Source organism: Cryptotermes secundus, unplaced genomic scaffold, assembly GCF_002891405.2.
Source record: "Cryptotermes secundus unplaced genomic scaffold, Csec_1.0 scaffold470, whole genome shotgun sequence".
NCBI lineage: Eukaryota > Metazoa > Arthropoda > Insecta > Blattodea > Kalotermitidae > Cryptotermes > Cryptotermes secundus.
In genome coordinates this window covers 863,590-873,180 of record NW_019739954.1, presented here as the reverse complement: position 1 = coordinate 873,180, position 9,591 = coordinate 863,590, and the positions used below count along the sequence as shown (strand labels likewise).

The 9,591-nt window shown below is 43.6% G+C and overlaps 1 protein-coding gene and 1 long non-coding RNA gene across 6 annotated transcripts in view; one reads left to right on the top strand and one right to left on the bottom strand.

Annotated features, from left to right (window-relative positions):
• Positions 1-9,591, top strand: part of LOC111872137 (sodium-dependent noradrenaline transporter) — a 241,565-nt gene that overhangs the window by 73,328 nt on the left and 158,646 nt on the right. The gene's annotated exons all lie outside the window — the stretch shown is intronic.
• The window catches only part of LOC111872138, a 57,812-nt gene that overhangs the window by 25,824 nt on the left and 22,397 nt on the right, over positions 1-9,591 (bottom strand). Inside the window, exon 2 of the long non-coding RNA XR_002844174.2 lies at positions 2,215-2,274. This is a non-coding gene — a long non-coding RNA (uncharacterized LOC111872138). The remainder of the gene's footprint in view (positions 1-2,214; positions 2,275-9,591) is intronic.

Sequence of the window (9,591 nt, the reverse complement as noted above, 5' to 3'; positions counted from 1 at the left end):
CTTTACGGTGTTATGACTTCAATGTCCATATCCACGTGTATGGCTCTCAGTAATTATAACCTCTGTTCCTAGAGCGAGATCATTTTCTGCACATTTTAAAATAAAGGACAAAAAAAAGATAATGATTTATCTTCAGAATATCAGCCTGTCCGCCTGTACATCGTACTTACTCAAGAATCGCTTCACAGATTTTTACGAACTTCGTTAGTAGGGAGTTTTGCTAAAATGTGTCGTCGACATACGCAGGCCGACTTTGTTTATAACTTCACATGAAGATCTGTTGGGGTTTCTAGGGTCATGTAGAGCATGGGAGCAGAAAGTGTACAGATACGTGAAGGGCGAATTTTATCCGCAGTTCNTGAATACAAACCAAATACGATTAACAACTACAACAATTACAGAGAAATACAAACAACTGCAACAAATACAACAACAACAAGGACATCCTACCACAATGAATACAAACCAAATACGATTAACAACTACAACAACTCTTATGTTTTGGACATTATCCGTCTTCTTGTTTCTCTGTAGAAACCGTCCTGTTTATTTTTCAAAACACAGCGTTTCGGAGACTGGATTCTGTCTCCATCTTCAGGTGAAACCCACTCAGTTGGACCCAATAAATAGAGCTAGTCCCTAGTAGGTTTTGCTTCCTATGACTCGCAGGGCTACGCCGATGTTATGCAAACCCGCTCGACTGGCGTTCTCTTCGTAACTCCTCGGCACGTGCCACGGAGAAAACGTTTTCAACAGTACCTAATTGTCGCATACGTATCCGTTGCCCCAGGAAAGTGTTTGCCGTGCTGTTCCCTAGCAGCGGCAGTCTATTTTTGCTTATTAAAATATGTTACCGAGCAGCGAATGTTGTTTATTTCGCGGTCGCTGCCTAGAAACGGGTCTATACGCCACATTATTAATGTTTTACTTCCATTTCTTTCGTCCTTTCATTTTATTATTTAATTTAGCTTTCTCTTTCCTTATCCTTTCTTCCTTTATCTTCTTTTCTCTCTACTTCAATAAGCCTGGTGCCCCTACATAGGCATCCACGCAGCTTGAGACGAGGAAATCCTCCAAGAAACGTTTATAATAAGGATTATAAGGATGTTTCCATTTTTCTGTTGCTACATCAGATTTTGGAGATGGGATTCGCAGTCACGCCAGTGTATGCAGCTGACTGAAATCGGATCAACTTCTGTAGCGCTCAGAAATATGCGCAAACTGATCAGATTGACTGGCATACAGCGGCAGATTCTAACGGAACATTTCCAATTTCTGTTGTGAAATCAGAACCTTAATTTTATGTTTATGTCGTTCCCATATACTTGTCTTAATAAAACACGTTCTAACGTAGTCTCCCATAACATCATCTTGGAGAAAAATGCATAATGAGGAGCTTCATAACTTGTACTCTCCGCCAAGTGCACGCGGTAGCGTAGTTGGTTGAGGCACTATGCTAGAAGTCAGAGGGTCGCGGTTTCAAGTCCAGATGAGACCACTGGATTTTTCCAGTTTACCTAATCCTTCCAGCCGCCCTATGGCCCTTGGGTCGACTCAGCCTCTAACAGAAATGAGTACCAGGAATATTCTTGAAATATTCTTGGGGGTAAAGGGCGCCCGGCGTGTAAGACTGACAACCTGGCCGCCATCTATGAGCCGATTGTCTAGAAAATGTGGGAACCTCAACATCACACAACCCTATTGGCCTCCACGGCCTGTTACAGGGATATCTTTTCTCTCCGCCGAGTATAATTAGAATGATCAAGTCAAGGAGGATATGCACAGGGCATGTAGCACGAATGGAGAAGATGAAGGCATATAGGATATTGCTGGGAAAGCCAGAAGAAAAGAGACTAGGAAGAATAAGACGTAGGTGGGTAGTTAATATTAAAACGGATTTCAGATGTAGTGGTATGGAGTGGATTGACGTGGCTTAGGATAGGGACCAGTGGAGGGCTTTTATGAACAGGATAATGAACCTTCTGGTTCCATAAAATGCTGAGAAGCATTTGAGTAGGTGCACAACGGGCGGCTTCTCAAGAATGGCTTGCTCCATGCAGTTCGTTAGTTCCCCTTATCTAATTTTGCCTTTTTCTGTTTATATAATCCTGCTTTCTTTTTAACTGGATATTACCCTTTTCACTCTTCCCCCTGGATAGACTCGTTTTGTTACCCCCAAAGGTAGAGGACCAAGAATGGATGTTCACTGCTTACCGTGTCAGGCACTGCAATGTTGTCTAGCACGGCGCGATTGAAGCGACTGGCCACGATAATCTGAAAGAAGCAAGCAACAAAGCCAATGAGCTCTCGACGCCTGCCTGTAGAAAGCGCAGAAAATTGCAGGAGGTGGAAACTTGCCGAAAGAAGCTCTTCGAGGGAAGAGCCTCGGAGAAGAACACGATTTGTTGCCAGCAACATAACTTTAAATATTTTTCAAACTACGTTTCATTACACATTTTTTTTAAATAAGCTGAGAATTCGGGATAAAATCTTATCAGGCTATTAGCCGCGTCGATTCGGTGCAGAAAGTCTACTTTTTGGAGACCAAATATGTTTCCAGCAGGTTGAACGTCTCCTATTTACATTTAGTATTCTACTCGCCGTACATGCGTAAGTTTGGGAGCACACAGTAGCGTAAACTGGTCCGGGCAATATGCTACACACCGAAAGGTTACGGAATCGATTCCTGATGAGGTAATTTCATATTTTCTATTTACCTAATCCTACCAGCCGCACTATGGTCCTGGGGTCTACTCAACCTCTAACAGAAATGAGTACCAGGAATTTTCCTGGGGGTAAAAGGGCGACCGGCGAGTAAGACTGACCTCACCGCCTGTGAGCCGAATGTCTAGAAGATGTGGCAGCCTCGACGTCTGACAACCGTATGGGCCTCCATGATCTGTTACAGGGATAACTTTACCTTATCTTACCTTTATAGGCCTATGTCTTCTTGAATCGAGCACGGATGCTATTCATTCAACAATGGCTCTACAGCCGTTTGTTGGGCCTCTTTCTATTTTATCAGTTTCTTAATCCTACACACAGTCGGTAGGACTGCTTGGACTGGGGATTAGCCCGTCGCAAGGCCGCCACATACCCAAAATAAATGCACACAGCATCCATGCCTCGAGTGGGATTTGAACCCACGACCCAAGTGTTTGAAAGAGCGAAAGCAGTTCATGCCTTAAACCGCGCGCCCACCGTGATCGGCGGGCGGTGGGGGGGGGGACTTACGCATGTAAATGTCTAGATAGCTCAGTTGACATAGTGGACATTCGAGGAACTGGGATTCTATTCACAGAATGGACATTTGGTGCAGACGGCTCCGGACTCACCCAGCTTCCTAACCGAAAGAACAAAAGCTTAAGCAATTCAACAGTGGAAACAAAGCTTGGTTGCATATTCTGACATCATTTTTGTCGAGGCTTCAAATATGGGAATATGCAAGATTTGCAGAAATGGAAAATGACCAGAGTATAAAAGCATTTTCGTGCTTTGCGTGTGTTATGTTATCTGTGTAGTCATCCAGCCACCCAACAACCCACTTGGTGTCCGAACATCTCTGGGCTTGCGTCATCATCAGCATTTTTATACACACAAATACGTCGCTGATTTGGTGGAGATTGGTATTAAACTCTGCAGCCTATAACTATTATAGCTAGAAGTGCCACAGTGCCCCCCCACACGCACGCACGCACACACACACACCTGCGCAAGCAGGTACGCACGCACCCACACATTCTAGGGTTCTCAGTCTTCACTAGTCGTATGCTGGCAACGGATTTTAACACATTAATTATCATACGTAAAGATTTCTCTTCACAGGCTGACCTTCAACTCTCAATCATCCTCGACTACAATCTCAAGAGACTCCCTCAATTCTATCTCAGCAGCCCTTGGATCATCGTTATATATAGCCTCGGGGCTGACCCAACAGAAAATACAATTTCCTAACAAATCCCCTGCTTTTATAGAAGTGTGTTTACTTCGCCGCTGCATAGAAACGGCAGTTCTTCTAATGCGTGCTAGTTTATTTCCGTGGGAAACTGTTTACCGAGCCGTTGCCTAGGAATTAATTATTCTGCCTTTCAGGGGTCATGTTACAATATTTACAAAGAGAAAAAACTGCTTTCAAATTTCGCACGGCCCCGACTGTTGCAATTACAATATCATATTGTGACATGCTGAGCTATGAGCCCTCCCCCACCCCCCGCCAGCCGTGATGCGCCGAGCGAAGCCGAAGCGAGCCGATGTTAGCCGAGTCCTAGGATCCTGGTCGCTAGGCAACGCGAGTCAACAGCGGTGGCGTCACCAAGTAGTAACAGCGGTTACTTCCGCTAGCGTTACTAGCAACACAGCGCCAGGCAACAAGGGTGCCTATTACGTGGCCGTATTTTCCGATCGAGGCTACATAGGGAGCAGCAAAGGCTATTCACAGTCAGTTGTACTGAGTCAGTCAGTGAGTCCTGGAGCTACCGCCGAGTTAGCCAGCAACTAGTCAGTTGTATTGTGGCATTTGGAGTGTACTAATTGTGATACTGCAGATAGCAGTAATCGTAAATCTGTAATTTGGGTGATTGTAAGTGCGAGTGTGAAATAAAATTCGCTATACAAAATACGGCGTGAAGTTATTTGTCGCGTTATACGCCCGATATGTGACAATATACACAAAACAAACTTCTTGAAGTTTTGTAATTCAATTGGGAAAATTTAATAAAATACATCCACTAATTTAGAATTTCTAATTTGGAGAAAAGCCTTGAATAGAATCCAGGTTCCTAGAGTAGTGCTGATTTACGGGGCAGTAAAAAAGGCAAAATTATCCCCGTACTTAACTAATTAAGCACTACGCCATGAAGATATATGTGGGAAGGCATGAACAGATCTATGTATCCCTGACCTGGGCACTAGTTTGAGCAAACAGTTCTCATGAATTCTCTTACAAGGCTTCACACACCCCCCAGTTTGAAGCCTCATAAGGGGGTACATGTAGCCTGGTTCAAAACCGCTGTCACAAAGGATTATCAATATCTTTGATCTGTATTTATCCATTAGACTTTGATCTGTATTTGTGCATTAGAAGCCAGAGAAAGTTACGTTATCCAGAGACAGTCAGTGAAGTTAATAATTTTCAGATTTAGACTACAGTTAACTATTTGATGTCTACCTCTGTGGTCAAGTGATCAGAGTTCCTGTTTACAGATCCATAGGTCCCGGGTTCGATTCCCAGCGCTACAAGATTTTCTGAGAAGCAGTGATTCTATAACGGGGTCCACTCAGCCTCGTGAGGATAACTGAGGAGCTACTTGAATGGAAAAATAGCGGCTCCGGTCTAGAAAACTGAAATTAACGGTCGTAGAGATTCGTTGCGCTGACCACGTGACACCCTCTATCCGCTTAGTTGGCGCCGACAAGCGGCGGTCGCTTGATCGTTATAGATCGCTTGTGGATTAAAGCCACGGAGTTTTGTTTTTGTTTATTTCATAATTATTTAATATAAAATCGATATATTTAAGGAAACGAGCGTAAAGCCGTCTCATTGCTATGTTAAGCACCACACAATACGGACTACGACCTATACTGAATTTAAATGCTCCACTTGACATAAAACCGTTACTTTGAAAGGTGAAGTTAAAGTTGTCCCCGTGAGCCACGAGGAAGTATAGCTCCACATATTCCTAACCTCGGAACTAGATGGAGGCAAGTAGCCAGCTTCACGCCTTGGCCGCTTTGTTCCCGATGAAAAATCGTCCTCTACTTGCTGGGGAGCCCCAGATCCGGTCTGGTCGTTGTGGAGAAGAGAACAAACTCTTGCTCCTACCGTGAATGGAACCCCGATTTCTCGGTTGCCTAACCACTATATCGACTGAGCTGCTGCGGCTCCTACATTCAAAACAAATGACATACTCCGTTGTTGGAAGAATCGGATGGTAAGATGGAGGTCTTCCAGGATATGACGTCATATAAGGCTGTGGAGGGGCCCGATGCACCCATATTCAGGGAGTTCGTATCTACCAAAATACACGGCGTCACATCTCATGCCACCATAGTCGTAATAAGCTTATTGATCTCAGTGAGAACTTCGAATCTCGAGCACAAATGAGATAGTTGATAAAACGTCGGATAGGATGAACATGAATTGGAAGGGATTTGAAAGGAAGTGGTCGTGAGTTAATCAAGATAATATCCAGGAATTTTTATGGAGGGATTGAAGAAAACTGTGCAAAACCTTACGCAGCCAATTACAGGCCGAGATTTCCATCCAGCGCCTTGAACTCTACAGCTGTGCAGTCCTCCAAAAGTCCGGTCTATACACCACTCTACTATTTGTTCAGTGTGGAGGCGGGTTCAGATACCTCCACTATAGCCCTGCGAGTCGTAGGTGACGAAAAGGGAACCCAGTGCCTGTGAGCATAAGTGTTCTCAAGGGATATAAATACGGGGAACTGACCCTCCACGCTCGGGGAGTCTCTTATCTGAGACAGTAAAATATGGTCATGATTCCCGCGGATTCTGACCTGAGAATGACTGCGCTGGCGAGGTCCAGCATTAATTCAAAACGACAGAGACATCAAGGACTATATCGCAAGTGTTCAGTTGGAAAATAAAATTGCTGGTCGTGAGTCTCAAGGAGCTTGTCGCCAAGACCAACTGATTGGCAATAAACCGCAGGTCGTAAAGTAACCCTGACAAACTCTGACTCTACCATTTATGGAAGACGTGAAGGCAAGTTTCATGTTGATAGCCTTCAACCTTGACTGCTATGATGATGAATAGCAGAGTGACAGTGTGATCCATGTAGTGGGGAGGACTTCAAGCTCGTGTGAAGTTAATCTGTTAATAGCCGATGCTGAAAGAGCTGTTCATAAAGCAATATTCTGACCTAAAACCCTTCAAGTGGTAGCCTAGCAGCCAGAACCGAGTTCACAGGTGAAAGTCCGAATAAGCCTGTTAAAATATCACGTCTGCTGGGAGTAAGTACATTATTAGCACGGACTGTATGGAAGGCGAGGCCCTTGACTGTAGCAGTTTGTTTAGCAAAATACTGTCCACTGCAACACAAACTTAATTTTAACTATTTTTAAGAGATTTTTTTACAAACTTCGTAAAACGAATGCATAAGTTGTAGCCCAGTGAGTTCGTCTGCATGTCTGTTCCAAATTACTGGTCAAATTGGGAAGAAATCGATACAACAACAACAAAAAATACTATAAAAACAATGACATTACAAATATTATAATAAGTATTTTTATTGCTAGTGGGATGGGATTAAGTGACTTGTACTGCGGCCATTTCTGGGCTAAATTTTAAAAAGTAAGTAAAAAGTAAAGGTATCCCTGTAAGAGGCCGTGGAGGCCCATACGGTTATGAGATGTTGAGGTGCCCACATTTTCTAGACAATCGGCTAATAGATGGCGGTAAGGTCAGTCTTACGCGCCGGCCGCCCTTTTCCCCTAAGAATATTCCTGGTAGTCATTTCTGTTAGAGGCTGGGTCGACCCCAGGGCCATATTGCGGCTAGAAGTACTAGGTAAATTGAAGAAATCCACCTCATCGGGATTCGATCCCGCGACCTTCCGGCTTATAGCATAATGCCTCAACCAACTACTCTACCGCGTGCCTCACTAATATTTTAAAACGAGTGAAAACATACAAGTTAACTATCTTCCGGTATTTGACGCCGTGCATTTAGGTAAATATTGTCACGTGTAGGGGTGACTGTTAACATTGGTCAGTCCTAGCTCTTTTCAATTTAATGATTATAAATAACCGTGAACTTAGTCGACCCCAGGGTCATAGTGAGGCTGGAAGGATTAGGTAAATTAAAAAAATCCAGTGACCTCATCGGGAATGGAACCCGCCACCTTCCAGCTTGTAGCATAGTGCCTCAATCAACTTCGCTATCGTGTGCCCCCTCCCAGGCTTATATTATTATGGTACTGCGCTGTTCATCACTTTAGGTAAATTTAAATTATACGACCTTTTGGAAGTTTAATCTGCTACTGTCATCAAGGGTAAAAAGGAGAATGGATCATACTCAGTTGTACTTGTCAGAATTAGTACCTATCACTGGGAAACGAAAGAAGTTCTAAACATCGTGCAGTATACTGATGTTCTACCGCAGACTTGCAAGCGGGAATTTAGACAGCAGAGACAACTGTTGATTTGAAGTATTGTCAGAGGGAACAGACATGTAAGTAATTTACAATCAAAGAATTATTCCCTATCTCGTAGCTCTCTCTGACGGGTGCAACTGAGTAGGAGCCGTACATCTGATGACGGAGACATATACTGCTTTCGAAAGGGGAAATAATTTAAACACACCTAGCGCGACAGACATTGTCCGACATGACTAACTAACTAAGTCTTCCCAGTGGTCTCCTTCCTTCTGGCTTTCCCACCAGTATCTTCTATACATTCGCCTTCTCTCTCATTCATGCTACATGCCCTGCCCATCTCATCCTCCTTGACTTGATCATTCTAATTATACTTGGAGAAGAGTACAAGTTATGAAGCCCCTCATTATGCAGTTTTCTCCAACCTCCTCTCACTTCATCCCTCTTAGATCCAAATATTCTCTTCAACACCTCAGTCTATGTTCCTCCCTTAGTGTCAGAGACCAAATTTCACACCCATACAGAACCATAGGCAAAATTACAGTTTTGTATATTCTAATTGTTATGTCTTTAGACAGAAGACGAGAAGATAAAAGGCTCTGGACTGAATGGCAGCAAGCATTACCCGAGTTCAATCTCCTCTTAATTTCCTCCTCAATCAGGTTTTGATTTGTTTTCGTTGTTCCCAAATATCTGAGCTGTGCCACATTTTCAAAGCATCAGTTACCTATATTTACGTCATGATTTTCCCCAGACATAATAATTTTAAAATGTAAAACAAACCACTGTCAAAAATTTTCAGAGGATCATGCAAGCCTATATTATTAATTAATCGTAGGGCAGTATTGTCACGGCTTTCATTCGGAGATTCTCCTTGAGGAGTTGGTGAAATGTAAGCTTCGGGTCACGGTTGACTGCGGTACAACGTGTGTCTATACTGGGTGTGGGGAAATTTAATTGTGACGTATATACCCATTGCTAGGCAACGACTCGATAAACACATTTCCGGCAAGTATACCCGTGCAACCGAAAGACGTCCACTGATAGGTAACGGACCAGTAAACACGCATGCTTAACAAAATGGGCCTTGTACGGTACTTTCCTTGCGGTGGAATCAGCTTTACAAGAGATAACATCGTTCAATATACAGGATTTTATAGAGTAAATTTGCCTACTCAAGCTATGCTATAGCCTCAGATGTTTCAGGCAGAATATCGGCACAATTCCTCTCGTCAGAGAGGGCGCCCCACAGAAACAAGGCCGTAACTGTCAAACAGTAATAAATATCTGGTCATGAGCCCCAGATGGGGCTCGACACCAAGACTTACTGACTGATTGACAGTCAGTCGCAATGTGACTTGGACTTGTTCGACCATGAAGATTGAAGCGGTACGCCTGTCCGAAACACTCACCAAACTTCCACCGGATTACAAAGCGTCTGATCTCAGAAGACAGTTTACTCTTCACAGTCACGC